Below are 15,576 nucleotides of genomic sequence, written 5' to 3'. Positions count from 1 at the left end.
GCTTGAACCCGTGTCCCCTGCATTGGCAGGCAGATTCTTAACCACTGCACCACTAGGGAAGCCCTCACACTTCACATTTTTCTGACCTCCCCTACTGCCACATCTTTCTGACTCCAGCCAGAGAAGGTTGTCTAGCTCATCTAATAGATTGGGCCCACCTGGATAATCTCCCTGCAACTGTAATTATATTTGCAAAGTCCCTTTTTAGCATAACATAGCATATTCAGGTTCTAGGGATGCAAATATAGACATCTTTGGGGGACCCATTTTGCCTACCATTTCAGTTTTAGGAAAGTCTCCCCCATTCCCAGCTTATACTGGACTTCACCCATGTGTTCTTCTAGTACTTAAATAGTTTACATTTACATCCCTCATCCTTCTGGAATTTACTGTGGTGTGAGGAGTGAATCCAATTTTATCATTAAAATATCTAATATAGTCATCAGTTATAGAGATTCCACTTATTAAAAAGTTGAAGTTCATCTTTTCCTCACTGATTTGAACTGTTTTTATCATATTACTCAATCTCCATATGGGTTGTCTACTCTTCCGTTAGGATATCAATATAATAGTTTTAACTATAGAGTCTTTATAGTATGTTTCAATGTCTGTGGGGCCAGCTCCTTCTCATTGTTCTCTTGCAGGATTTTCCTGGCTTTTCTTGCTTATTATCTTTACAAAAGAATTTTACAATTAACTTGTTGACCTCGGGGGAAAAAATTCTGATGGTATTTTTATATGCATAGTGTTAAATTTGTAAGTTAACTTAGGGAGAACTGATTTTGTCAAATGCTTTTTTTGTGTCTGTGGAGGGGATTATGTTTTTATTCCTTAGCTCTATGAATATGAATAAATTTCCTAACATAAAACCAGTTTTGCAAATTGGAATAAAACACACTTGGTCATTTTATTATTATTATTGGTCATTTTATTATTATTTTTTTGCGGTACGTGGGCCTCTCACTGTTGTGGCCTTTCCCGTTGCGGAGCACAGGCTCCGGACGCGCAGGCTCAGCGGCCATGGCTCACGGACCCAGCCGCTCCGCGGCATGTGGGATCTTCCCGGACCAGGGCAGGAACCCGTGTCCCCTGCATCGGCAGGCAGACTCTCAACCACTGCACCGCCAGGGAAGCCCTGGTCATAACTTTTAAAATGTGCTATTGGATTCCATTTCCTAACATTTCATCTAAGAGTTGTTACAGTGACATTTGTAAGTGAGAATGGTCTGCGGTATAGTCTTTGATAGGTTAAGAGCAATGGTTTACTTTCCTCATGACAAGAATTTTGAAATTTTCCTCCTTTTTAAATGGTCTGAAAAAGTTTAAGAGCCACTGGAATAATCTGAGTTTTACAAGTTTGGTAGAATTTCTCTATTAAATTACCTGAGTCAGGAGTTTTGTTGTGGAGGGAGCGCTTTAGTTTTTCTGTTTTCTTCTAAGGTAACTTGCCATTTAAGACTTGATGTTAGTCTGGTAAATTGTGGTTTTCTTAGAAATTACCCATTCTAAATAAGACTTCAAATTTATTTGCATAGGTATGTAATATAGTCTCTTATGATACTTAAAATTTCCTCTGTCTCAATAATTATTCCCTATTTGTCATGTCTGATTTTGTGTATTTGTGCTTTCTTCCTTTCCCCATTGATTAATAGGTTAGCTACTGATTTGTTTATGATGATTTTTTTCAAATTTTAGACTTAAAAGTTCTACTGATTTTGTTTTCTAGCTTTAATTTCTAGAAATTAATTTCTCTTATTTTATTCTTTCATTCATTTTTTTTTGAGTGGGAGGATTTCTTTTGTTGTTTCCTAAGATTTTAAAGTTATGTCTGATTTTTTGAATTTCATTTCTTAATGTATTAAATGCTATACATTTTTCTCTAACTCAAAGACATTGATATATTGGATTTTCATTATTTTACGAAATTTTGCAATTTAACTTGATCTAAGAATTATTCAATACTATATTCTTAAGCTTCCAAGTGACAGGCCTTTTAATTTTTATTTTATTATTCAAGTCTCATTTTATTACTTCCAGAAAGGTCATATTTTCCATGTTATTTCTACTCTCTCCAATTTACAGGTTTATGGAAGTTTTCTTTGTAGCCTAAGATATGGCTAATTTTCTTGTATGTTTCTGTGAGCACTTACAAAAAGGTATATCCTCCATTATCAGAGTTCAGAGTTTATTATAGATCTAAAAGATCTAACTCACTGATCAGGTCATTTTGGTCTTCTCTTTCCTAAATTTTTGTCCACTTGATCTTTCTTACATTAAGATAGGTATGTTAAAGTCTCCTTTGATAGAGCAGTTCTCTTTATCTCTCCTAGCATGTCTTGTAATTTCTCTGATGAAAGCAGTTGCTGTGTTGTTTGGAATTTCCATAACTGTTACGTCTTCATTGTGAATTGCATCCTCTAGCAGTATGAAAGTATCCTCCTTTGTCTCTCTTTTGGTCTGAATTTTGCCTTATCAGATATCAAGAGTGTGACCTCTCATTTCTTTTAATTTGTATTTGTCCACATTTTTATCCCTTTATTTTTAACCTTTCTGAAAATCTCCCCTTCTCCCTTTCCCTCCATCCCTCCTTTCCCCCCTCCCTGAGAGAGTGAGAGCATATGAGTCTATTGTGCATGCAGTATAGTGTTGGATTTTGCTTCGCTAGATAATCCAAACCTTTTTCTTTTTATAAATGAGATAAATTAATTTATATTTGTTGATATATGATATTTATGTTTGGCCTCAGATTTGTCATATTTTTCATTGTGCACACACAGAGCCTATGTTATCTGCCTTATTTAATGTGTATATCTAAACTTTTAATACTTAGGAAGTTTTGTATTCTGATAGTTACATTTATGTCTACATTACATCTGTACCTTTATATAATACCCTTGGCACCTGAAAAAGGGAAGCACAGTCTGTTGGTCTCCTACTGTGAGCCATGCTGGAATTAGCTATTAGCCCATTTTCCTCTTTATCCTTCTTGTCCAGTGTCAGATTTTTTTTTAACATCTTTATTGGAGTATAATTGCTTCACAATGTTGTGTTTCTGCTGTATAACAAAGTGAATCAGTATATGTATATATATATATCCCCATATTCCCTCCCTCTTGTGCCTCCCTCTCACCCTCCCTATCCCACCCCTCTAGGTGGTCACAAAGCACCGAGCTAGTGGGAAGCAGCTGCATAGCACAGGGAGATCAGCTTGGTGCTTTGTATCCTATGTCAGATTTGAAGTGATATCCCTTTTACTTCCAGCCAGTTTCTATAAGACAATCATGGTAATTATTCTACCCTTATCATTTCTCCACATTTTTTGATAGTTGTACTGTGTTATGTCATTCTTTCCCCTATGACTATTAGTTTTTTATTGTAGTAAAAATAAGCAACTTAAAATTTGCCATCTTAATTATTGATATTTTTAAGTATAAAGTTCACTAGTGTTAAGTATAGTCACATTGTTTTGCAGCAGGTCTCTAGAACTTTTTTATCTAGCAAAACTGAAACTCTGTGCCCATTAAACACTAATCCCCCACCCCCCGTCCCAGCAGCCACCTTTCTGCTTTCTCTTGGACTATTTTTGATGCTTCATATGAGTAGAATCCTACAGGATTTGTCCTTTTGTGACTGGTTTCATTACTTAGTTTTATGGGTCGATATATTTATAATGCTCACCACTGGTCTCCATGTAGATGTCTTTCAGTTATTTTGGTTGTCTGAATCTCTTTTTCTTTTAGATTTCCTACGAATGGCTCATGGGAATAATGGGTTGTTTTGGCTGAATATAAGATCTTTGGTTGACATTTTCTTTTCTTGAGTATCTTAAATGTATTACTATATTGTGTTCTGGAATAAATTGCTGCTATAAAAAAGTACAATCTGATTTTATTTGCTTTATAAGGACTTAATGTTTTTGCGTGAATGACCAAAGGATTTTGTCTGTTTGTTTTCTTTAAAGTCCAAGCATTGCATTAGAATATGTCTTGATATTAGCCAATGTGGCTGATTTTCCCAGCTGTGTGATATGCCTTTTAATTTTGCAGTACAAAGTATTTAAAAAAAATTTTCATTAGAGTATAGTTGATTTACAATGTTGCATTAATTTCTGCTGTGCAGCAAAGTGTATCAGTTATACATACACATATATCCACTCTTTTTTAGATTCTTTTCCTATATAGGTCATTACAGAGTATTGAGAAGAGTTCCCTGTGCTATACAGTAGGTCCTTATTAGATACCTATTTTATATATAGTAGTGTGTATATGTCAGTCCCAGTCTCCCAATTATTCCCTCCTCCACACCCCTCTCTTTGCCCCCTGCTAAGCACAAGTTTGTTTTCTACATCTGATTCTATTTTGTAAGTTCATTTGTACCATTTTTTTAGATTCCACATATAAGCGATATCATATGATATTTGTCCTGTTCATTGCAGCACTATTCACAATAGCCAGGACATGGAAACAACCTAAATGTCCATCGGCAGAGGAATGGATAAAGAAGATGTGGTATATACATATACAATGGAACATTACTTAGCCATAAAAAAGAACAAAATAATGCCATTTGCAGCAACGTGGATGGACCTAGAGATTGTCATAAAGTATTTTTTATTTCAGGAAAGTTTTCTTTAGAGTTTTTAATTATTCTGTTGTATTGCTTTGGGTTTTCTTCTTTAGGAACTCTTATTATACATGTGTTGGATCTTTTTTGTCTATCATCTATATCTAATACTTTTTCTTGAGTCCTTTTTATCTCATCCTTCACTTTTTTCTCAGATTCAGTAAGTTTTATTCAAGATATACACTTTACTGGGGTATAATTGACATAACATTACATTACTTTCAGGTGTACAAAATAATGATTTGATATTTGTATATATTACAAAATGATCACCATAATAAATCCATTCATCACCTTACCTAGTTACAATTTTTTTTTCTTGTGATGAGAACTTTCAAGATCTGTTCTCCTAGCTAATTTCAAATATGCAATACGAAACTATAGTCACTATGTTGTACATTACATCCCTATGACTCATTCATTTTGTAACGGAAATTTGTACTTTTTGACTCCCTTCAAACATTTTGCCCACCCCTACCCCCCCACCCCCATTTCAGGCAACCACCAATCTGTTATCTATATCCATGAGCTCATTTTTGTTTTTAGATTCCACATATAAGTGAAATCATATGCTCTTTATCTTTTTCTGTCTGACTTTTTTCACTTAGCATAATGCCCTCAAGGTCCATCCATATTGTCAAAAATGGCAAGATTTAATTCTTTTTTTAAATGGCTGAATAACATTCCACTGTGTATGTGTGTGTGTGTGTGTGTGTATGGCCCATTTTCTTCGTTCATCAGTTGGATGAAGCAACACTTAGGTTGCTTCAGTGTCTTGGCTATTGTGAATAATGCTGCAATGAACATGGAAGTAAAGATATTTCTTTGCGTTCCTGATTTCAGTTCCTTTGGATTTATACCCAGAAGTAGAATTGCTGGATCATATGGTAATTCTATTTTAATTTTTTGAGGAACCTCCATATCATTTTCTGTAGTGGCTGCACCAATTTACATTCCTACCAACAGTGCACAGGCTTCTTTTTTCTCAAGGTCCTCACCAACACTTGTTATTTCTTGTCTTTTTGATGACCACCATTCTCACAGGTGTGAGGTGGTATCTCATTGTGGTTTTGATTTGTATTTCCCAGATGATTAGTGATGTTGAGCACGTTTTCATGTACCCATTGGTCATCTGTATGTCTTCTCTGGAAAAATGTCTATTCAGTTCCTCTGCTCATTTTTTAATCAAATCATTTGTCTTTTTGCTATTAAGTCATTGAGTTGCTCGTAAGTGATTGAATTCTTTATATATTTTGGATATTAAGCCATAATCAGATACATGATTTGCAAATTTTTCTCCCACACAGAAGGTTGCTCTTGCATTTTGCTGATGGTTTCCTTCACTGATTTTTAAAATTTTCAAGTGTTTCCTCCTTTAAATTCTCTATTTATCATAAGGCATTGTGTGTATTTGGTCTTGTGATTCTTCCAGTCTAAACTTCATTTCTAAAATGATTTTTTCCTTTTATTTCTAATTATTTTCATAGTTCTTTCACCTCTAAAAAATCTTGCTTCTATAATCATCTCATTTCTGAGTTTCTCTTATACTGATTTATGTTGTTCTTTCACAACTTCTATCTTTGTATTAATTTATTTAAGCTTATTTTAGAATATTATGGTCAGTTTTCATCTGTTTGTGGGCACTTCGTGGGCACTCCAGATCTTTCTGGAGTGCTTTCACTGTTCATAGGGAAAGTATTTTGCATCTTGTTCTGTTTTGTAGAAGTAACTTTGTATGAGATTTGATTGCAGTCTTTTTTTTTTAACATCTTTATTAGAGTATAATTGCTTTACAATGGTGTGTTAGTTTCTGCTTTATAACAAAGCTATCAGTTACACATATACATATGTCCCCATATCTCTTCCCTCTTGCATCTCCCTCCCTCCAACCCTCCCTATCCCACCCCGTCTTCTCTTATTACTCGTTTTTATGAGAAATTTGTTTTTCTATACTTTGAAGAGGCAATGTGGGCCAAGGTAAGTTTTATCTTCATAGTTCTGGAGCTAGCTCATGAGTCTGTTGTGTTCAACTAGTCAAAAATATGGTCTCCTGTTGTCTTAGTCCATTAGGGCTGCTGTAACAAAATACCACAGATGGGGTAGCTTATAAACAGGGAATTTATTTTTTATAGTTTTGGAGGCTGGAAGTCCAAGATCAGGGTGCCAGCATAGTCACACTCTGGTGAAGGCCTCTTCCGGGTTGTAGACTGCCAACTTCTCACTGAGTCCTCACATGGCAGAAGAAGGTGAGGGATTTCTCTGGAGCTTGTTTTATAAGGGTACTATGTAATCCCATTCATGAGGACTCTACCTTCATGACCTTATCTCCTTCAAAAAGGCCCACCTCCTAATATTATCACCTTAGGGGTTAGGATTTCAATATATGAATTTTAGGGGGACACAAACATTCAGACCATAGCACCTGTATTCTTCCCTTTAATTTCAACCTTTTTTTTTGTGGCCCTGTTGTGTCTCTTATGCTCAATTTGGTCTCTACTCTCAAGTGTTTCTCTTCAGTTTAGGGATTTATCTAGGAAAAGTATTTTGATTTGTTAGTTTTAAACATTTATAGGACCTAGAATCTAGACCATTCCAGTACTTCCATATCTTCCCACAGTTCCTTTGTATCCAAAAATTAGAGCCCCCAGTGTCCCCTCCAGTTTCTGTTGCTGTTCTAAGAGTGGCTATGGGAAATTTTCCAGGTAGTACTTGAGTTCTTTCTCAGAGCCATAATAAGTCCATTACCTTCCCTCTGCTTCTCCCATGAAATCTTTATTATTATTATTATGTGTGTGTGTGTGTTCCTGCTTTCAAAGTCTGTATTCATGCTGAAGATCAAGATCAGGTGAGCTTTTGCTCTTCTGCTCCATGGGAGCCTTCTGTCCTCCCTCAGGACACCTGCATTACATATCACAGGTGTACAATATCAGTTCAGCTCCCTACCTGTCCCTGTCCCTAGAGTTGTGCCTGGCTGGTATGACTGGGTGCTTGGAGCCAGAAGCAAGAGCCCCTTGGGGGTTACCCCCTCCAATCCCCTTACTGGGTCAGTGAAAAAAAAAGTAAAAGTAGTGGTGTTTCAGAGGTGGCCTACAAGGCTGCCCCATACCACCCCTTCATAGCGATGTGGTGGGGGGTGGGGGGGTACCTCCCACTTATACACCTCTTGAGTCTTTTCACTGTGCCAGACTGGAGTGAAGCTCAATGGGGACTCATTTCCCCACTGATTCTGCCAAACCTCTTTCCTTGACTGTGGTTTTGCTGGATAGTAGGTAGGGACAGTGGGAATCTCATTCATCCATTCATGCATGTCCCTAATTAGATGACAAAGCATTTGGCTACTTTAAGAGAGTCTTAGTTACTTCCACCATTTACCAGAGCTTCATTGAATTCCTTCACTTTGACATTCACACCACTAGGTAGAAATGACATTGCATCAACACCCAATATGGGTCTTCGTGAATCCATAAAGATTTTAGTAATTTTGTAGCTCCTGCTGATTTGTTCCAACCCACTTATATTTTGGGGTTCATTAATATGTTGCCACTAGATTTTGTTGTAGATAGATTTTGGGGTTTACTATCCTATTTGCTATTTCTGTTTTATGAGGAGTTTCAAGGAGATTCAAATACTACAGTGATGCTGTCTTTTCAGAATCCTCTGGCAGCAGTGATTCTCATGAAAACAGGGAATAACCCCAATATCCAGCAATAGGATACTGGTTAAACAAATTGTAGTATACCCATACAAATGAATAATATAGCTGTTAAAAAAAAAGAAAGGGGTCAATCTACATATAGACATGTAGCTTTCCAAAATATTTTGTTAAAAATTTTAAAAAGGAAATTTGTAAAACAGGAAGTAATATATGACCATGTATTACCATATTTTCTTAAAATATGTGCAAGGGGAAAAGCTAGAAAAATATGTAATATGTTAAGATTCCTTTTATGGTAGGTGGGTATTATACAGAGCTTTTATTTTCCCAAATTAAACATTTCATCAATGTTTGAATTTTATGTAATGCACATGTATAATTAACTTTCGTCATCAGAATACTTAATAACTCACACATACTTAATACTCATCTAAAATAGGTAATTTAGGAAATGGCCAAACTTAATAGCTTTTTTTCTGAAAATTTATTAGCATAGGGAATTTTAAAACAGAATAAATGGAACCAGATTTTATACTGAAAACTGATGTTTTCTACTAAGGACTACTACAACAATAATGTCATCTAAAAGCACTGAATTAGGTTCATCTAGAAGAAATATTTTAAACGGCAGTGTTTCCACTTATTCTAGCAACTCATTGATAGGGTTTTAAAAAAAAAATCAAATACTTTGAGCAAGATTTTAATAAAATCTCTGACATATTTGTCTTTTGAAGCATAGAAATAAATTCACAAAACAAGAACCAAAATAATCTGTTAGAACAAGGGTTGCCAAACTATGGCCAGGCCAAATCCAGCCCACTGCCTATTTTTCTGCAACCTGTAAACTGAGAATAATTTTTCCATTTTCAGTGATTGGAAGAAAGTCAATGGAAGAATATTTTGTGACATGTGAACATTATATGAAATTTATATTTAAGTGGCCATAAATAAAGTTTTATTGGAACACAGCCTTGATCTTTCATTTACATATTGTCTATGGCTGCTTTTGCACAATTGCAGAGTAAGAGTTGAATGGTTGTGACAGAAACTGTATGGCCCACAAATTCTAAAATATTTACCATCTGGAGCTTTACAGAAAATAATTTGGTAACCTTTGCTTAGAATACTTTATTAACCTAGAAAAGCTGGGTCCATTAGAATCATAGGTTTTAAATCACTCCTCTCCAATTTTATTTTGGTTTAAATAGAGTGATCAACAAAACAGTTCGTTTGATCCTCAATTAGTAGTTTTTCATTTTCATACATGACTGAGGTAAATTCTTGAGACCAAAAGGTGAAGTATTTGAAATAGCTTTCTTTCTCCTGAACTAAAATCTTACCTCACATCTGTCATCTAGGAGAAAAGGGATGACTAACATATCATTTTGTGTTGGGCCACATAATTAATGGACCAGTGCACACATTGATGGGTTTAGATGAAAAGTGACTGAAATTTGAACTGTTAGCTTTCCCTTTCTTGTTACTTCAAAACTAGTTTGGGCTTTAAACATCAACTTACAGGTGTTTATCTTTTCTTCTTGTCAGATAAATAGGCTTCCTGAGACGACGTTCTGTGGTTTGGTCCACCTCAAAAAGAAAAACCCAAGATTCCTTCAACTGAATCACAGATAAAGACTAGACTACCTCATGCCCCTTAAGGGTGCCTCCATCCATTGACATAGCCTTCATATCCATTCAGATATGAAAATTAGAAGTGTCACTATGGAATACTAAGTTACTGAGTAATTGCACAAAGGTTTTTTCCTCAAATCTGAGCGCTGACTGGAATTCAATTTGGTAATTCATGGTACAAGTATTAAAACCTTTAATACTTATCTAGACATTTGAATTATTACCTTATTGAAATTTAGACCACAAAAGGTATTTTGTTGCAAGTAATGTTTTTGGTCAGATTAGACGGAGTGGATCATGAGAGATTTTCATTGACTATATTGTGCTTTTCTGTACAATTTGTATTTTTTTGATGAGTTCATAGGTTAGTTAAGATTAAATTATCTAAAATTCAGGAAAGAATATTTAGAATATTATTAGTAAGAAGTCAGCAAACTATAATACTTGTTTTCATCCCTTATTTCAGTCCAAAACTGTGCAATTCTTAGAAAACTATGATGTGAATATATATTTGTTTCTGCATTTATTTTAATATTTTAATGTAAAACTAGGCATTTCTCATAAAATACATCATGCTTTAAAACACAGATTTTCCCAAAGTTTTTTGCAAAGACAGTAAAGGTCTCCAGTGAAACTTTTCATATTATTAGCAATTTTAATTCAGTACATATTGTTAACAGTGTTTTAAAATACTGGTTAAAAACTGCCAACAATTAATAAAATTATTTTTTTCGTCCTCAATCTGAAATAGTTGCTGAACTATAACAAAGTCTGAATTATCTGTGATTTTAAATATTCAATATACATATATGCATAGTGTTTTAAATATTCTTTGCATTGCTCTTCACTATTTGGGCTTTTTATTTAGTTTTTTCCCAGATGGATGCTTTTATGAGCCAAAACATAGGAGTACTTCCTGAATTTACCTTTAGGCATTAAGACAAAAGAAGTATTATAACCTGACTTGTTTAAAACATCACTTTGCTACTTTGAATGACAGTTTACAATTTACAAGTAGGGTGTGGCTAATAAAGTCACTGAAGCAGACATAAGCATAGGTTTTCCCTTATACACAGTTCTGGCCTGTCAATCACAACTCCTAAATGCTTTGTTGCACAGGCATGCCAATAACTAAAACCACTTTTTGTCATTCTTGTACCCAAAGGCTTTTAAAAGGCGATGCAACCACATCAGTGTTTGAAAACCCGAGATTAAAGTGTAAGTCCTCAAGGAAAGACTTCTGTTCCATCTAAACGAGTAAAATTTCCTTGCAATTAAAATAACGTATTATAAGAATTATAAATATTATATTTTAACAAAATTGTTAAAACTTGGTACTAAAAGTACTTGTTCTGCCTTGCTTCCAAATTTTCTATAAAGTAACTTCTACACATCTAGAAAATGTTAATATGAATGACTTAAATATATATGTATATTATCTTTAGTGGTGTAATGAATATTCTATGCATATTAAGGTATAGTAAAAACAGAATAGCAAAAAAAAAAAAAAAATTCTATGACTATGCTGATTATATCTCCTTCCCCTGCTGCCCCAAACATGGCATCCTTAGTAATTTTTTCTTTTTTATTTATTATGTATATTCTTTTTTTTTTTTTTTGCGGTATGCGGGCCTCTCACTGTTGTGGCCTCTCTCGTTGCGGAGCACAGGTTCTGGACGGGCAGGCTCAGCGTCCATGGATCACAGGCCTAGCCGCTCTGCAGCATGTGGGATCTTCCCGGACCGGGGCACAAACCCGTATCCCCTGCATCGGCAGGCGGACTCTCAACCACTGTGCCACCAGGGAAGCCCTATATTCTGTCTTTTGTGTGGCAATCTGGTACATAGTTTTAACTCAAGGGAATAGATTTTGATGGTAGAAGCATGTGTCTTAGTGCTTTCTAGTTTTAGAAAATTGGTTCCTATTATAGCAGATTTCAAAGCTGGACATGAGGCTGTTGGCAGTTTGTTACTTCTTGCATTCCTTTTATGATTAGAGCATCGGGTGAGAAAGTAACTTGAGAGTTGTAGGGAGCAGCAGAAGAATGGGTGAATCTGACTGAACATGTATAACTCTAAGCTAAATGTGAGGTAGTTGGTTATAACTTTGACTCTGAAAGGTTCTAGGAAATTTTTAGCTAAAATTGATAGAATGAATGTGTCCTGAAAGAAAATGTTTTCTCTAGCTTCAAGGATGTCTCCTGATAACTGTTGTATATTGCTTGCCATTTTAGAAAGTTTCCCTGCCTTATTAGGTTTCTAAGTCTGAAGTCCTTCTTAACTAGTGATTGATGAGAGTTTGTACAGTTATCCAGTAGTGCAGAGAAAAAAAAGCAGGTGTGGAAGTAAAAATTATTATGCAGTGATATTCAGCAAATGAATGTAGTAAGTTATTATTTACTGGCCAGTGCTGCACCTACGTTTGAATTTTTCTTTTAGATACTGAGCCAGGTGTATTTGCAGATGATTTCTCCATCTCCTGGCCTATATCCCTTATCTTTAGGGACTTGTCTCTAAATAGCAGTCCCCAACCTTTTTGGCACCAGGGACTGGTTTCGTGGAAGACAGTTTTTGTGGGATGGTTTTGGGATGATACAAGTCCATCACATTTATTGTGCACTTTATTTCTATTATTATTACATTGTAATATATAATGAAATGGTTATACAACTCACCTTAATGCAGAATCAGTGGGAGCCGTGAGCTTGTTTTCACTTGCCACTCACTAATAGGGTTTTGATATGAGTCTGCAAGCAATTGATTTATTATGGTCTCCGTGCAGTCAAACATCTCTGCTAATGATAATCTGTATTTGCAGCTGCTCCCCAGCGCTAGCAGCACCGCCTCAGTTCCACCTCAGATCATCAGGCATTAGGTTCTCATAAGGAGCGTGCAACCTAGATCCTTTGCATGCACAGTTCACAGTAGGGTTCGCATTCCTATGAGGATCTAATGCCACTGCTGATCTGACAGAGGCAGAGCTCAGGCAGTAATGCGAGCAATGGGGAGTGGCTATAAATACAGATGAAGCTTTGCTCACTCGCCCGCCACTCACACCCTGCTGTGCGGCCCGATTCCTAACAGGCCACGGACCAGTACTTGTCCGTGGCCTAGGGGACCCTGCTCTAAAGGATGCTTGATTGGGTTAGGCATTGCTGTGTGTAGGTGTCCAACTGTTGTTTGCTCCTATTGTCTCAGTTAATTAGAACTGTGGAAAATTTATTAGAATTCAGGTGAAGCCTTATACTTTTTTTTAGAAGGTTCATTAAGCAGGGTAATGAGGTTAGAAAAATGGAAGATGAAATAACCTGTGAAACCCAGAAGAGTTTAAATATTTTTGATGGGGGGAGTTGTTGTCCTATTCTAGGTTGGATCCTTTCCCATAGTTGGATAGAGCATTGCTTAGGAGAGTCACCTCCAGGCTCTCAAAGATGCGTTCTTAGGGGTTGGTCAAGTGGCAGTACTCTTGCAGGCAGTTCAGCCTTACCTGGACAGAGACTCATATAAAGTTGAAAGCTAAGAATAAAAATCAAAATTTCATCCATATATATGATCACTGCTAATATAAAAGATCAATCTTTGGAATCTGGCTGAAGCATTGCATAGGCTTAAGGACATCACAAGTTACTTTTAGCTTAAGAGTATCTGGAAGACTTTTTCACTTACAATTCTACCCTGTAAGTCCAGATTCTTTAAGACTCAGACCATCAGAGCTGTAGGGTATTGGCACAACAGGAGTTTCCCCCTGCCCTTTTTTTTAAAGCAAGACATTGGATAAAATTGAAGATCTCATGTACCACGGCTGGAGATCAGGAATACGGGAAGAGCTGCTGGCTTGGATAATAACTATACATTCTTTGCCATGCTAAGCATCAAGTCTTTTACTTGCAGCTCTAGTGATCAGGTAACTCCTTTTGTCTCCTGGTCTGAGGAGGCCTCAGAGGAGGCAGGATACCTGGTCAGAATTCTAGGAGTGGATAGGGCAGATAGCACACATAAGTAGGTGGTTTTTAGACTATGCTTAAGGCCTTGCTTAGAGGCAAAGCTTGCAGCATTTGAGTCTGCAATACAACACTGATGTATCATCCTGCATTTATAGCTGTTAAATTTACAGTGATTTTATATACATGTATAAGCTACTTAATAATACTTCATTATGCCTTTCAGTGTAGAAATGTCACAAGGACTTATACTTTTTAAATTATAAACTACATTTATTATCTACATTAAAGTTATGACATTGCATTATCTAATTAAAATTATATATGTGTGATATATACATATTCATCATCTATGACTGATTTCAGCAAAGTAAAATTGATGTCATATATTTGTTTTAAAAGAGGAAAAGATCTAAAAATGTTAAGAACAGCTGATCTAACCTATAAAGCATAAGAAAAAATGGGGAAGTGGCTCCAGCAAACCAATTATCTATGTAGACAATATAAAATGGATATATTCTTTAATTCTTTTAGTCCCTCATTAAACAAAAATGAGAAAGTGACTGTATCAGTACTGAGTAAATATAAATATGTCTAAATGCAGTAACCTTAAATTTTAAATGAGAAAATTAGGAATTCCTATTTTAGGGAAACAACCCAGCTCCCATTGATAATGCTCATGAATACTATTCATAGCTGAATGTTAAGTCATCTTGACTAAATTGTGCAATGCATTTGCAACTATTCAGATAATTTCTGATAAATTAAAATCAGCAAAGATCTAGACTCTCCATTAACCTAATAAGTTTATCAGGGAACTTTTATTTTTAATACTTTGTTGTTAAATAAATTTATTTATTTTTGGCTGTGTTGGGTCTTCGTTGCTGCGCGCGGGCTTTCTCTAGTTGCGGCGAGCGGAGGCTACTCTTCTTTGTGGTGCGCAGGCTTCTCATTGTGGTGGCTTCTCTTGTTGCAGAGTACAGGCTGTAGGCATGCGGGCTTCAGGAGCTGTGGCACGTGGGCTCAGTAGCTGTGGCTCATGAGTTCTAGAGTGCAGGCTCAGTAGTTGTGGCACATGGGCTTAGTTGCTCCTTGCATGTGGGATCTTCCCAGACCAGGGCTCGAACCCATGTTCCCTGCACTGGCAGGCAGATTCTTAACCACTGCACCACCAGGGAAGCCCCTCAGGGAACATTTTACCACCCTCCTATGTATCTCTAGACAGCATATTGTCTAGTTTTGAAGATCTGAGTAGCACTCACAAACCTAGCTTTCTAAAGAAAAGACAGTAATGCTACAGTTACATGAAGGCTCCCTGGAAGAGGGAAGCTGAATAGTAATAGTTGAATTTCTGATTCCCTATGGAGTTTATAAGAGCCCCATTCTAGGGAAGTCAGTGGGCAACGTTTGAGTAAATTCTGCAAAACTCAAGACTTACTAGCTTCACATAGGATAATTTCGGGGAGGGATGGAGTATGTGCTGGGAAGCCCAAGATGTATCTTTGTAGATGTAACAGGTCTTTACCACTAGTCTGACTTTGAAATTTCTTTCCTGGAAGTTATGCCCTTACTGCCAGTGTTCTGGGAGCCAACTGGGGAAAGTAGACAAGGGATCTCAACATTTTCCCATTTAGTCGCACACCATCCTTTAATCCCCCTCTTTGTGACATGGTACTCACACTGGGGTCTTTCTCTTTTACCCTCTCCAGAGAATTTAATCTCCACT

Source organism: Globicephala melas, chromosome 12, assembly GCF_963455315.2.
Source record: "Globicephala melas chromosome 12, mGloMel1.2, whole genome shotgun sequence".
NCBI lineage: Eukaryota > Metazoa > Chordata > Mammalia > Artiodactyla > Delphinidae > Globicephala > Globicephala melas.
The sequence above is the reverse complement of the archived record's forward strand: the minus strand, read 5'-3'. Positions refer to the sequence as shown.